Source organism: Homarus americanus, unplaced genomic scaffold (genome assembly GCF_018991925.1).
Source record: "Homarus americanus isolate GMGI-L3 unplaced genomic scaffold, GMGI_Hamer_2.0 scaffold13464, whole genome shotgun sequence".
Taxonomy (NCBI): domain Eukaryota; kingdom Metazoa; phylum Arthropoda; class Malacostraca; order Decapoda; family Nephropidae; genus Homarus; species Homarus americanus.
The window spans coordinates 721,819-738,131 of NW_024744529.1; the positions used below are offsets into that span (position 1 = coordinate 721,819).

The window sequence follows — 16,313 nt, forward strand, 5'->3', positions numbered from 1 at the left end:
ATGTCATATATTTTGCACAAAAGATAACATAGTTACCTAGAGAAAAATTTTTATCTAAAAATTGTATGTTTAATGCAAAATATATGATGTTTATATTCAAAATGATCACCAAATTATAAGAATTCCAGCAATGTAAATTATATTCTGACTGGGTAATTTGTATGAATTTTATGAGCTAAAACAAATATCTTCAGTTAATACAAAAAATAATAATTCTTCACTGGGTAACAGATGGTTGGTCAGTCCCTCCCTCCCCCCCACCCCCCACCAACCGTCCCAAGGAGATGTGTGGGATAACCACTAAATTTTAATAAATAATACCTCAAACTAAAGTTAGGATAATATAATTGACATTGCTGGATTCCTTGTAAGACCAGGAATATTTTGAATATAAATGTCATATATTTTGCACAAAAGATAACATAGTTACCTAGAGAAAAAATTTTATCTAAAAATTGTATGTTTAATGCAAAATATATGATGTTTATATTCAAAATGATCACCAAATTATAAGAATTCCAGCAATGTAAATTATATTCTGGCCGGGTAATTTGTATGAATTTTATGAGCTAAAAACAGGCAGGGTGGCGGTGGGCAAATCTAAAAATAGCGTCTCGAGCCTGGACACTCACCGCGTATATGTGGAAAAAAAAAAAATCCGTGTTAGTGAAAAGTTCTAGTTTGGCTTATAACTGCTATGAAACCGCTAGGCGGGTAATACTGTGTGTCTTACTAAAACCCGACTTACGACGGGGTTAGGGACCCAAATCCAGGTCGTAAGTCCGATATGGTCGTAAGTCCGACATAGATAAAAAAAAAAATTAATAGAAAATCTACAATGAAATACAGTACAGTAAAAGTAATGAATAATGATGAATGGATACAGTACAGTGAAAGTAATAAATAATAAGGAATGGATACAGTGTGACTGAGCACTTAACCTTTAATGTAGTCAGCTGAATGCACATGGGGCCCCCATAATTTTCTAATTATACATGGAGACTACATTAACTGGAAACTTTTTGGTATAGAAAATGCGTGTGTCATTTTGAAAGAAAAAAAAAATTCTGCGGCGGTCGTAAGTCCCGACGGTCGTAAGTCGGGGTCTAGGTGTGTGTGTGTATATATATATATATATATATATATATATATATATATATATATATATATATATATATATATATATATATATATATATATATATATATATATATATAGTAAAACCTCGATTAACCGACTTTCGGATTAACCGTCAATCCCGAACTCCTTAAAAAAAATTTTTTTTTTACAGGGATTAGCCCACCCGGGCACAGGTCACTAACCCACATCGGGGCCTGGGGGGCGATAATGTAATAATATTAATAATGATAGTAATAATAATAATAGTAATAAAGAACCATGAACAAATGCAAAAATGTAAACAAAAATTCAAGAGTGAGAAACCATATACTGTATGTATGTTGTGTTGTCAATAGTAAGAGAAGCAATTGAGACCCTGCAATTGTGTGTAAATGAGGTAGAAAGTCAGATCAGCAACCTGGGACTTGGTCACAATTTTTTTGATGACTTTTCCATTTTTTTATTCACGGTTTCTGTGTTGGTTCATATTCATTTACTAAAGTGGTTAATGTTTTAAAGCAAATTCTATTGAAATATGAATGGCAAATGAAAAAAAATAAATAGGGGGAATTAAATGAGTTAGGTTCGGGAAACGTACTTTGAAAATGTATGTTATATTTCCGTAGACTTTTTTACTTAACCTACCTTTCGGATTATCCGTCGGCCCCTTCCCCCCATATGTGGTCGGTTAATCGAGGTTTTACTATATATATATATATATATATATATATATATATATATATATATATATATATATATATATATATATATATATATATATATATATATATATATATATATATAGATAGATAGATAGATAGATAGATAGTAGGTATTACAAGAAATATCAATACAGTGGTCCCTCAGTTAACAAACACAATTCGTACCAGAAGGTCGTTCGTTAACTGAAAATTTTGTTAACCAAAACCATTTTTTCAGTGGGATTTTGGGTAATTGGTTCCAGCTCACCGAAAATTACATACAAACTAAAAATAAATGCAGTAAAGTACACTTACTGTGAGGTGTGCATGTAGAAGGCTCCTGGTTGATGATGAGAATTAGAATGGGGGTGGAAGAGAAGGGAGAAGAGAAGGCATTGGGGTGGAAGAGAAGTCACCCCATGCTGCCAGTTCACCCATAAAATTTTAGTTCACTTGGTGTAATTCAAGATTATTTTCTTTAAATCAATACTGCACTGTATTATCTATTGTCAATATGTAAAATAAACTTCAGAATGACCAATAATTGTACTGTAAAAATGTAAAAATAGTTTATGTTCAACTTTCATGAGTCTCAAGCAAGAAGCTTCCTCCACTGAGCAGGGACACTCACTGACGCCATTTTGGGTGTGTTGAGTGGCTGTTTGGTGCGCTAAAAACTAGTTCCTTGTGTATAATATAGACACGAAGTAGTACCTTAAGCTGTGTATTCTTATATTACTCTATTAATTATGTATAGTAAAGTGTTACAGAACATGTATTAATCCTATGTAATATTTCCATTTATCATGCACCATGTTATGTATGTGAATTATCATATTTACATATTATGTATTCAGCTTGTAAATGCTGGCATCTGTACATGCCAGCGCAGAGTGATACAGAGAGTTGAGATCACTAGTCCTTATGGCGTGGAAGCCAGTTTCTTTGTTCCTTTGTATTCATCTCCCGTACGAGAATAAGAACCTATTTTCAAGATAACAAGTGTTTGTGTATACCCTCAGTAGTGTAGAACATTTTTGGGGTACCAAAGACAAACATAGATTGCACAGTGAGATTTTTCAGTGAGATTCAGAGTGGACTAAGCCTTCCCGCCGGACTGTGTTAATGGCGTCTCGTCTTCAGCTTCGCCAAGGATTTAGAGCCAGACTACAAGCCTCAGGACTTACAGTGTTGTGAAGTGCTATGCTGTGTACAGTGTTGTGCTGTGAAGTGAAGTGTTCTGTGAAGTGCTGTGTTGTGTATTTTAATCAGAATTGTCCGTGCAAACTGCAGTCAGATGACTGAGGGAGCGGCCCAGCAGTACATCCCCTCCCGCCTACGGTCATTGGGTAACTGAGCACAACTTCGGTTCAGTTACGCGACTTTGCCCAGCTGCCTCTATGTCTGGCAGCGCGCCAAGCTTCCCGGCAACGAGCCATACACACACACACACACTCACAGGCCCACTTTATATTAAATTCTTGTGTATTACTTTAGACTTCTGTAATTCTGTGCATAGATTCCGAGGGGTTGACCCGGTCTCTTGCACAGATAGAGTACAGAAGCTGTTGGCATGTCTCACAGGGATCAAAATGATACCCTGGACGATGGGGTTATGAGTTTAAGTTTGGGAGATCTCTCCCTACCCACACTCGGGCCCCGCGCTCCCCACAGTGACAACGCCCAATCACCCACAGAATCTCTTCGTTCGTCGCGAGCAAGCTCTCCTGCGGTGCCTGCGTCCACAGATCTCCTTCAACTGATTAATTGGATGGAAACTTCTCGACGCCAGGACTATGTTGCAAGGAGAGAAGAGGAAGAAATTCGGTACAGAGAGTCTGAAAGACGACGCCACGAGGATGAACAAAGACGCAGAGAACTAGAAGATATACGTAGAAGTGAGGATGACCTGAGAAGAAGAAAGGATCAAGCCAGATTTGAAGCCTTGATTTCCCTGTTAGCCTCCCCACAACGATCTACTCTACAAGATTCTTCTGCTACTACTAATACTGATACGACTAGAGGTACTGGTACCTCAATTCCCAGAGTCGGTTCAACAATTCCTCAAAAGGCTGCAGCACAAACGCCTCCCTCTCTGAAGTCTGACGCTTCTTATCAGATATTTCGGGAATGGCGTCGACGTTGGCAAGACTATGCAACAATGGTTGACCTGTCAAGTTTACCACAACCTAAACAGATGATACAGCTTCGTATGTGCTTGTCCTTAGAGACACAACGTACTCTCGAGCACACACTTCAAGTGCCTCCTACGACAACTCTGACTGTAGAGGCCGTGCTTGACAAGTTACAGGAACATGTTAAGGGACAGCGCAACGAAGCACTTAGAAGAAGAGAACTCCTCCAATGTAAGCAGCTTGATGGAGAATCTTTTGATGCATTTTTTGTAAGACTGAAAAGATGTTCAGAGGAAGTTGATGTTTGTCCTGGAAATTCTCAAGTCTGTGAAGAGACATAACTCAAGACAATTATTTTAACGGGTATTCGAGATGAAGGGCTAGTTCAGTGTCTCATTTCACTTGACCCCACTTCCTCCCTTCAAGAGGTAGTGACAAAATGTCGAGCGTACGAGGCCGCCAGGTGTGTGACTTCAGCTTTACGTTCACAACCTGACCAGGTGAGGGCGGTGTCTTCCTACAGAAAGGGTAAGAAGCAGCAAGGTAACCCCACCCCTCACCCTCCAGCTACACCTTCAGCAGCAGCTTTGTGTAACAGCTGCGCGAGACAGCATAATGCCTCCCAGTGCCCAGCTGCTCAAAGCGTGTGCAGAAGTTGCGACCGCCAGGGTCACTGGGCTTACACAGTCAAGTGCCCTGCTAACAAAGTTCAGTGCAGATTTTGTGGTCGTGTGGGCCATTATGACAAATGTTGTCGTAAGAAGACACAGAAAGGACACCACCAAGGATCCAAGAAGTCATCCTCAGGTAGTGCTGGCGCGCCCCCTCCTTCTGACAAGCATCAAGACGCTGTGCCCAGTCGTTCCTGCTGTCATGTACATTGTTCCCGTCGTGTACATTGTTCCACAGACACGACGCCCCAGCACATCAGTGTCGTCATTTCTCACGGTAACTTGTCATCCAGTCTTCAGATGTTACCTGACACCGGTGCTGACGTCTCAGTAATTGGTCCACAACACTTAGCAAGTTTGGGAATACCCCGGAGCAACCTACAGCCCCTTCCTCAGACAACGAAACTGACAGCTGATGGTTCCAAGATGGCTCCAGCTTTGGGATCTTTCTGGGCTACTCTTACCTTTGGTAAGCAGTCTTGCTCAGCCCGGATTGATGTTCATGATGGGATCCCGACTCCGCTTTTATCATATGGCCAGTGTCAAGAGTTGGCCATTATTTCCAAGGAATTCCCCAAACCTATTTTAAAGGTCACCCATGTCAACAGGTTGAAGGAACTCCCTATCTCTACTAACACGTCCCCTTCTGATGCAAGAGCTTACCTTCTCAAGAAGTTTGCTGACGGTTATTACGGAAGAAATCTTTTGATCCACACCACCTGCTTCGGCGGTGGGTCCACTCTATGAAGATTCATCCAAGGATGGTGCCACACCTTTGCCATCCACACTTCGCTTTGATTCCTCACGCTTACAAGGAGCTAGTTAGACAAGGAGCTTGACTCATGGTTGCTCAGGGAATCACCGTTGGCCGAGACGAATCCTCACCTTGGTGCCACCTCTATCCCCATCGCCAAACCTCGTGGTGGAGTACGGATCAACAACGATCTGTCAAAATCAAACTGCAAGTTTCGCCCGCCCACCTTCACCCACACCCTTCGCAGTTGTTCAAATGTGGGACCCACAAGGCTAAATTTTTTACAAACGTTACTTTATGGTTATTGGCAGAGGAGTTGGCCAAGAAGACCAGCATTTGACTACATTCATCACACCATATGGAAGATATCAGCTGCAGAGGCCCCATGGGATTTGCCGCCACGTGGCTTACGTGCATTCGTCAACGTGGGTGACGCCCTTCAAGCGAGAGCTCTACGAATTGTGCTTAAGGTAATGATGATATTTTATCTATGACGGCGACTAATAAACCCCACCTCTCCCGAATATATGAAGCTCACCAGATGTCGAAAGTACGGATTACCTCAACGCCGATAAGTTTGTAGTCGCCAGCATCATTAGTGAACTTCAGGTACACCTTCAAAGAACAGGTATCGTGAAGCACCCGGAAATTGGCGGAATCGGTGATTTTCCAACCCCTGCCAACCCGGACAGACTCTGCTTCTTTTTTTGGGTCTGATCAATCAGTTGGCTGAATTTCACCTGACATCTCCGCCGCAGCCCAGCCGTTATTTCTGCTGAGCCCCAGGAGGACATTCCTGTGGACCTCAGATCATCAAGAGGCCTTCCAGCCAGTCAAGCAGGCCTCTGTCCATCACGGTTCCGCCATGCCACGAATGCCTACCCACCGCCCCTCCAGAGACTTACGGCGCTGGTTGTTTTCTGCAGGACTGCATGTGGACAACTCACATTCAGTGGATCCTGTTCTTGATTTGACTTGAGACCCGACATGCCACAATTGAGCTGGAGATATACGTTGTCTGGGCGATAGGAGTGCCGCTTTACCTGATAGGACTTCAGCACTTCACCTCTTCACGGATCATCGCCTCTTATACCTATTATCAATCACTACTCTTGATGCAGAGAACCTCGCCAACGCTTGAAGCTGGAGAAGTTTCGCTTTATCTTCACGTGCTGTGTATGCAGCTGCTGTGCATCCCGATGTCTTGTCCGCCGCCTCTGTCAGTCGCCCCACCCCAGAGGATTCAGATAAGTAAAATTTACAGCTGCCGCATCTCAAGTCAGTAATTCTATTGAAGGCCAGATCAGAAGAGTTCATAGCACCGGATGCAGATGTTCTTTGAAGATCTCCGCACCGCAGCTCCGGGCCGACTCTTCTTACATCTGGCCTGCCGACCAAAAATGTCCATCTTTGACCGACACGACCTTCATGAATCAGCATTCGCATTGAAGATACGTGATCTCTATTAGACGAGACCTCGCTCTGTATGGTCTCACTTAGTAGTCATTCTTGCCCCACGCCAGACTCTTGACCACGACAGCCATTGAGGAGTGGAGGCCACCAAGGGACGGGCGAAGCAGACTGTATTTTGGCCCGGAATCGACGCGGACATTGTAAGTACCGTCCGTGCCTGTGAGCCGTGCCAGATTCTGCAACCCAGCCAGCAACAGGAACCTTTAATGTGCGATGATAACCCTTCAAGACCCTTCGAGTCTCTGTCAGCCGACTTCTTTGCAGTGGCAGGGAAGTCCTTCCTCGTCCTTGCCGACCAATTGTCTGGATGGCCTGTGGTAGTGATACAACGGCTACTGCTACCATCTGGAATTTCAGGCATTACTTCAGAGAACTTGGTGTTCCCCTCCGCCTCAGGACTGATGGAGGACCCCAGTTCACCAGCCACGAGTTCCGGGACTTCATGGACCGTTGGGGAGTCCGTCATGCCGTGACCTCGCCCCACTACCCCCAGGCGAATGGACACGCTGAAGCCGCAGTCAAGACTGTTAAACACCTGATCCTTTAGGTGCCACCCTCAGGAAATATCGACTGCGAGGATTTCGATCGAGGTTTGTTAGAGTTACGCAACACCCCGAACATCACCGGACGCTCCCCAGCCCAGGTTCTATATGGACATCATCTCAGGTCTTGTGTTCCTGCCCACCCGAAGTCTTTTTCTCAAGAATGGCAAGCCAAGACTGAAGAATGTGACCGCCGTACAGCAGAACGAGCCACAGATGTCGCTGCTCGGTACGACTGTCATGGCCGCCCCCTTCCCAGGTTGAGTATCAGCCAGCAGGTCAGGATTCAAGATCCGGTATCTCACCGCTGGGACAAGGTTGGGATTGTCATGGGTATTGGCCGGTCCAGGGACTACCAAGTGCGTCTTCCTAGTGGTACTGTATGGTGGAGGAACCGTCGTTTCCTCCGACCTGTGGAGCTGCCTAGTGTTGACCCTTCCCCAGTACTTGTAGAGTCCCCTAATGTTGATGTCTTTACAGTAAATCCATCCCCACCTTGTGTTTCTGCCCCAGTACTCCACAGGTCCGAGCGACTCAGAAACAAAAGGTCCGCTTAAGATGAAACTATGAGCATATAGGGGGGAGGGAGGTGTATAATATGGACACGAAGTAGTACCTTAAGCTGTGTATTCTTATATTGCTCTATTAATTATGTATAGGAAAGTATTACAGAACATGTATTAATCCTATGTAATATTTCCATTTATCATGCACCATGTTATGTATGTGAATTATCATATTTACATATTATGTATTCAGCTTGTAAATGCTGGCATCTGTACATGCCAGCGCAGAGTGATACAGAGAGTTGAGATCACTAGTCCTTATGGTGTGGAAGCCAGTTTCTTTGTTCCTCTGTATTCATCTCCCGTACGAGAATAAGAACCTATTTTCAAGATGATAAGTGTTTGTGTATACCCTCAGTAGTGTAGAACATTTTGGGGGTACCAAAGACAAACATAGACCCTGTACTTCAGTTATGTTAAATAATTGTTAAAATGACTAAAAACTTTAATATAAGACTTGGAAAATTATTAAATAGTACAACCTTCTTGATAGTTACTCAAATGGTAACGAATTTAAGCCCTAAAACCGATTACTGTATTGGCGGACTAATACTACAGCTGGTGAGCAGGCGAAAACATGTTGAGAAAAATTCGTAAGGAATTCGTTAACCGAAGTGAAGAATCTTATGGAAGGAAATTCGTTAACCGAGGGATCACTGTACTTAGACAATAGAAGGGTAATGCACTGGTGGTTGGTGGAGAGGTGCGGGGAGGTGGGTGGTGGACGAGTGGTATCAGCTGACTGAGTAGGTGAAGGAGATGAATCATCTGGGCTAGCAGCTGGATCTTTCTTGAAAAACATCGTGATTGGTAGTTGCTTCCTCTTGGTTTCAAGGTTTCTAAATATTTCACTCCACTTGCATTCCCAGCACTGACACTAGGCAGTCTTTTAGGGGCCATTTCACACAGAAACACTAAAGTTTTGAGTACAACGCAATAGATGCTGCATCGCAGGCAATGGTTGTGCGCTAACAATCGGAGAGGAGATGCTGCGGGCACATGGGGGTGACTCGTTGCACTGCAGGAGAGACTCGTAAGCTAGCCACCATCTGCTTTCCGTGAATAGTCAAAATCGTGAATCACAAACCCATGAAAAGCAATGGTTTTGCTGTAATCAATTGGAGATGAAAATTGGTAAGCCTGGATGACTATTTTAAAATCCCTTTGGTGTTTTTTTTATCATGAATGGCAACATAAAAAGCATTAGGAGACCTCTTTTCCTCTTGAGATTGATGGACAAGACTATAGTTGCTATTGTACACATGAAGAATGATATGGTGGCTCTGTCAGTCATGAGACTGTATCTTAGACTATCTGTATAGCCTGTATATCATATATAAAAAAAAAATTCACATTCCTTTGGGTTTTTCAATCCAGACATCTAAGTACTTTTGTAACTAAGCCTCTCAAGAACACTGTGAATATGTCTGCAAATGTTTCAGGTTTTAGAACCAAGGAAAATCCTAGATGTAAATGGCTAAGGCTAATAAACAAATAATTGTCTCTCCCATAATAGCCTCTCTCTTAAAGAATGTATTTGTCCAAAGGCCTGCAACTAATAAATTGTAAGGTTGCATATTGCACAAAATACCCCTTCTTAACATATCAAATTTGGATACAGTGCAGGAAGCAGAACCAACATCACCTTCAACCAGTACCTCCTGGGTATAACATTTGTTCTTGACTACCTAGTTTCAAAAGAAGCTAAGTGCTTGACCTTTTCATAGTAAACAATGGTGAAATTTTGTGCTGGGCATCACCACCTTGGGTGTTTTATACAGAGTACGAGTTTGCTAACTTGAATTTGTGAGTGTTATATGTTAACATCCTAATTAGACGTACTTAGTGTGGTGGTAAGAGTTTGCCCTATGCTTCTCCAATAATCTCAAGTTCTGGCAGGCCTGAAGTGAGTAGGGAGTAATATAATGTCTGATCCTTGCTTCCAGTTCTCATGTCACCAGCGGCATGCATCACAACTGAAGATTCCTCTTGATCTCTACCCCTGTGATCATGTTTTAAGTTTTGTTCTCTTACATCAAATCTCTTTAGTTCCATGACAGACACATATTTCTGGGATACTAAAATTAGGGCTGCTGGCCGCTAGGGAATGTGATATTAAAATTCATATGGATGTAGGCTCTGAATTTATTTCCCTAGGTTCTTGGAGAATTTACCGTACAGAGTACTCAATTTAGATATTGGGTGATTGCTGCCTCTAACGTTGTTACTGTCTATACCAGGGGTACTTAGTTATTATATGTGAAGGTTCAGTCACACAAATTTTCTAGTTGGCCAAGGTCCGGTTGAGACTTCATTTAATATGAGGCAATAACAAACAAATGACGAGTGTACATGTAGTTGTGACTGTGGGCCTTTGAGTGAATAATCATCATTATTGTGAAAAGTGACACTTGTGCTTGCCAATTCCCTGAACTTTGGTACAAATGATGTGATAGCTAGTCTAAAACAATGATGAAGGTGTTCATTGGTGATGTTGGAGTGGTACTTGTTCTTCATTAAATTCATGGCGGAGAAAACAGACTCACACTGGTAAGTAGAGCCAAACATTGTGAGGATATGTAATACAACTTTGTGAAGATGAGGGAACTAGCTTGAGACACATTGTGTCCAGAATGTGAGAGAGGGAAATGCTGGGGTCCACACCAAAGCTAACCATGGACCGCCAATTGTGTACCCCTGGTCGATGCCATTGGAGGGTTTGGCTGATGTGGATACTTCTTCCTGAATCTGGAACAAGTGGGTCAATTATCTGTTTCCTCCTCTCATTTGAATTGCATTACTCAGTTTTTTTTTGTTTTTTTTAATAGCTGAAAGGGTCAAGTGGGATTTTACTAATACTGTATTAACATATTTACTTATTAGGTTTTAGATTTTAGTTTTCCATCCATCCTTTCTATCTCTCTCTCTCCCCCCCCACCCACCCACCCACCCCCCCAAAAAAAATCCCTCCAGTTTCATTCTTCAACTTCGAGTGACGGGCTAGGTTCGGCTGAGATATACACTAGTCTTAAACTTATTCTTAACTTTGTAACTTACAGAGTACAGTAGATGTTTTTGGTATTGTTTATATTTTCTTTTATGCTTGGTTTTTGATTTGGGTTGCTGATCATTGTTTAGAGGTTTCTGTATTTCAAGTTGATATGGCTCATATCAATTGATGCTACATGTATTTGTGATTTTTATGGACTACACAAGGATTTCCTTACTGGAAAACTGTTCATTTTCCATATAATTGAAGGCATAAGTGCCAATTTTATATTATTGATTCATATCTTCACCTCTATTATTTCCTTCTCTCTTCTACCTCTTGCAGCTCCTCAGTATTGAAAACTATAAGCACAAAGTCTAGCACTACACATTTCTCAACATGGATGAGGCAGGTTGGGTCAAGAGGATACATGACTAAATGTGGGGGGGGAGGAGAGTTAGGGGTAGGTCAAGAATGATACGGAGAGAGGTAAGAAATGATATTACAGTATTTGAGTTGAAGCCTCATGAGAGGATGCAACAGACGCTGCAGTGTGGAGAGCTGCCATCGGGTAACCACAGCTCACTCACCCAAGCATAGCAAAAAGGCCATAAAATGTTGATGAGATAAAGCCCATACTTTTCATCTTTGTAAATCATTTTGCAAAGCTGTCTTGTGATTGATGATATTTTAAGAGCATATACAGCACTAGGGGATAACTATGCCACTGTTTTAGGAACATGTCTAGATCAGTCTGCTAAAACAATTCCTTTTATTGATTTAGTGTGAGGTGGTATGATCACAGGTGAATTAGTCATACTCCTTTATTTCCCCAAATGTTCATTTTAATCAATAACCCATGTAGCCATATTTCTAATTTGTGAATACATTATGGGTTTGTTTTGATTCATCTTTTTTAAACTGTTGTACCCTACTGTAGTTCATGAAAGGTAGAGCCACTGGTCATATACAAAAAATATATACATTAAAGTCAACATCTAAGTAAACACTATTGATGATTTTTAGTCAAAACGTTTAACACTGTATTTGTGGATACCTAGAGACATTTTATATGTAACTGAATACTGTATTACTTGAGTCATTGTATACAATAGTTGATATTAATAGATTTTTTACAACCAGGCAAGTCAGTGGATGAGAAAGGAATCTTTACTGCTCTCATTAAAGGAGAATATTGGGTGAAACCATCTATAATCATTAGTAAATTAGACTTTTGGGTTATAGCTTGAGATTAGTCATTGAGTTAAAAAAAATTATATTAATTGTAAAGAAAGTTTAGTAACCAAGCACATCATTAGGTTGGCAGTATTTAGAATAGCTACATGCATTACTGTAACATTAAATAGTACTTGTCAGAAGTAAATAACTTGCTGTACATTGTTTTTCAACTCCTTATTTCTTTTTAATCTAAATAATTTTCTTTTCTATCTTTTGCAACCCTGACAAACATTGTTTTTCATCTCCTTATCTCTTTTCAAGCTAAATGATTTTCTTGTCTATCTTTTGCAACACTGACAAACCTGACTGGTGGCGTGGCTGCACCAGATGGATGACGACCCTCCACATGGGTTCAATCAAACGTTTATGCTCAAGCCACTCGGTGACAGTTTCTTCGTTCAACACGACATGTTTCGCTTGGCACTCCACCATATTGTCGTATGAGTGGAGTCCGCAGGGGTCAAGCTCAGAGGGGGCACAGCTCTCATTATCAAGTCTGCTTCACCACCTTATTGTAAGGTACTCACGAATATTCCTGTGGGTGCTTGGATGTGTTTATTTCGTGCGTGTCTCGTTTGTTTTGTCATAGCATATTCCCCTCTCCATGCACGTGTATATTTATTTACCGTCCCTAATTATTTGGCCCCAGCTTTTTGACCTGCAAGTGTTGGTTTTGCCTGAACTTGTACATTTTAACTGTGCTTGATTACATTTGCCAAAGCTTTTTGAGTGTCACTGTTGGTTTTTGTTGAACTTAATGGAATGATTTATTAAATTTAATTTAGATTAGTTGTAGATGAAGATATACCCATGGGATCAAATACAGCAGAACTCCCACATATGACCTTTCACAATTAGCTGGAAACAATGCACCCGATCTCATAAAAAAAAACGAATATGGGGAATAACACCAACAATACTCATATTTATTGAATTATTGTCATATGTGGTAATACACAAAGTTTGTACTTGTAATTTGTATTATGCTCAGCCACTTGCTAGTTTAGACCAAAGACAGTTTTACCTCTACCGAATCGCTCCTCAAATTTCAGTAGTACCTCTATTCTGAACGAATTCATTATTCGTGAATTAAAGAAAATATATAGTAAGTCCTCGATAACTCTGCACATTTGGGGCTCTGGCCTTGCCGAGTTATCAAGGCACCCACCCCACCCTACAAAAATACAATAAAACATTATTGACCCATATATGTGAACTGTACATACAATTACTAAATGTAAAAAAGGTAACACGAGCATTGCAGGTGAAGAGTGAAGCATCATAGTAGGTGACACAGGTATGGTAGGTGACACAGAGGCATGGTAGGTGATGCAGGTGGCCAGATATTCCAAGATTTTCCCAGATAATTTTATATATCTCGGCCTTTCCCTAGTTATACTAATACATTCCGAGACCATATCCATGGCGAGTTATGTGAAATTTTGAGTTATCAAATGCCGAGTTATCGAGGGTTTATTGTATACTCTTTATTAAAGTCTTGTCTTACTAAATTATGTTTTTTAAAAAAATAAAACATCCAGTACAGTACAGTATTCCTTTAAAGCTCCTGGGTCTAAGGCTTGCTTCCCTCGGAAACTCATAGACTGCCATGAAAAAAAAAAGTTTGAGGGGCGGTGCGCAGGGCGAGCGTCAGCAGTCGGAATGAGCTTACAGCCACGAGGTGACGAACACATTTCCCCTTGCCTAGTGTTGTTTATAGTCTGCTGTCCTCCCACTGCTGACTTCTTTGCAGCATTCTGTGTTTCACCACGCCTCCCAAATGCCCTGCAAGTGGTTCTAGCAATGTAACCCCACCTAAGAAGAAGAGGGAAGTGAAAGTGATGACATTAGAGGAGAAGAATGTGTTAGACAAGTTGCAAGAAGGGATGAGTTATGCTGCTACTGGATGTCTGTTTGGTATCAGCAGTGAGATCTATCAAGGCAAAGAAATATAATATTTGTAAAGCTGTTTCCCTATGTGCACTTGCAAAGAAGATCAGTTCTTTCAGAGATATCAACATTGTCAAGATAAAGAGGAGTTTAATCCTGTGGTCTGTGGTTAGAGATGCACAACAGCCAAAGTATCTTGCTGACTCACGCACTCTCCAGGAGAAGGCCAAGTGTTTGTACAATTTCTATTGTGGTGAATGTGAGCAGACTTTTAATGCCAGTAAAGACTGGTTGGAAAATTTTAAGAGGAGGTAGGCTTTCATAACATGAAGATTCAAGGGGAACCGGCATCTGCCGACCACAAAGCTACAAAAGCCTACCCTCCAGAGTTTGCTGCACTCATTCGTGAGAAAGGCTATAAAACTGAACAAGTGTTTAATCCTGGTGAGACAGGCCATTGGTGAGAGAAGATGCCCAGTCACACCTTCATCAGTCAGTCTGAGAAAGTTGCACCTGGCTTCAAAGCAGCCAAGGACTGTTTCACCATCCTTATGTGCTGTAATGCTGCAGGGCACCTTATCAAGCCCATGCTGCTGTACCGTTCAAAGAAGCCGCTTTCTCTTAAGAAGGAAGATATGCATCTCCTTCCTGTTTTTTATAGGCATAACGAGAAAGCATGGATGACTGCTGAACCTTTTACAGATTGGTTCCACAACTGTTTCACATGAGAAGTGGAAAAGTATCTGTGCAGCAAGAACATGGAGTTTAAGGCCCTTCTCTGCATTGACAACTGTCCAGGGCACCCAGAAACCATCAAATATGCCAACCCTAGCATAGAAGTGGTCTTCCTCCCAAGGAACACAACTTCTATTATTCAGCCTCATGACCAAGGAATAATTGGCGTCTTCAAGTCATATTACCTCAATCACAGTTTTTCTAAGATCCACGAGACACTGGAAGAAGATGGCCAGACAGGGGTGAAGATGATGTGGAAAAATTGCACCATTGCTGACTGCATAGCAAATGTAAAGCTGAGCCTTGATAAAATCACTAGCAATGTGTGAACTCCTGTTGGAAGGCCCTATGGCCTGAAGCAGTGAATGATTTCAATGGCTTCCCCTCAGTGGAGCCCCAGATCACACGCATGGTGCTAGTGGCAAGACAGGTTGGTGGGGAGGGATTTGGTGATATGCAACCAGAAGAAATCAGAGAAGAGCAGCTTGGAAACACTGGAGAAGAGTTAACAAATGAAGACTGGCTGCTTTACTAAGAGAAGATGATCAGGAACGAGATCTTGGTCCTGTTAATTTAGAGGAAAACATCTGGGCATTTGAGAAAATGAACAGAATTTTGACATTCTTCAAGCAAGGAAAAAAGTACTTCGGGAATTAGACCCGTCTCTAGACCGAGCACTGAAGATAAACAGATGTGTGGACCAAGCACTAGCATCACTCAACAAAATCTACAAAGATTTAAAGTGCCAGAGATCTCAACTTCCCATCACTCTATTCTTCTCCAGAGTTCCCAAAATGCCAGCTTCAACTCAATCTTTTGCCACTCCAATTACTCCAGCCACTGCTATTGTATCATGCCAATGCCCTCCACTCTTCAACTTGTCCTCTGAAGATGAGGACGACCCCAAGTTCTCTCCTCCCCACAACTCTCCCCTGTTGAGGCAGAAGAGGGTGAGGGGCAGTGAACATCATCACCGAGCATCATCTTCATCATCAACTTCAAGGGATCAAGAGAAGTCATCACCTAAGTGCAGTACAGAGTACTGTATTTGTTATTTTAGGTTTATTTAATTATGATATCTCATATTTATAATATTGTCTTACGCCCATCATATTCATTATATGGGATCATTGTCATCATAGTAAGACAATCCAGGATGAATGGTGAGTTCAGATATTCATACAGCACAGGTGGTTGTGTGGTGTTATTTAAACTGAAATAAGCCTAACCAACCGGCGCCAGATTCTCATTGACAAACTTCTCACTGCTTTCACAATGACGATTACCTCCCATACAGAATACACACCCATGCTCTTCATATTTCTTATTTTATAGTTTTATCATGTATTTTCTTTATTTTTTTAAGTCACATTAGAGCATTGAAAAGATTTTTACCACAACTGTTATAGTTTCAGTACCAGTAACAATGGCAGTATGCTTTACCATCTCTTGTAGGCCACAGCTGGTTGCCTTGTGTGTTGTTTTGAGTTACTGTACAT

The 16,313-nt window shown here is 41.6% G+C and overlaps 1 protein-coding gene across 7 annotated transcripts in view; it reads left to right on the top strand.

Moving 5' to 3' along the window:
* Nucleotides 1-16,313, top strand: part of LOC121877978 (probable nuclear transport factor 2) — a 59,965-nt gene that overhangs the window by 29,248 nt on the left and 14,404 nt on the right. For 2 of the 7 annotated variants that reach the window (XR_006091070.1, XR_006091069.1), the window contains exon 4: nucleotides 12,517-12,708. The exons of 3 other annotated variants lie outside the window; for them this stretch is intronic. The gene's annotated coding sequence lies outside the window, so the exon portion shown is untranslated. The remainder of the gene's footprint in view (nucleotides 1-12,516; nucleotides 12,709-16,313) is intronic. 2 more of the 7 variants (XR_006091071.1, XR_006091068.1) reach the window with 1 other exon arrangement.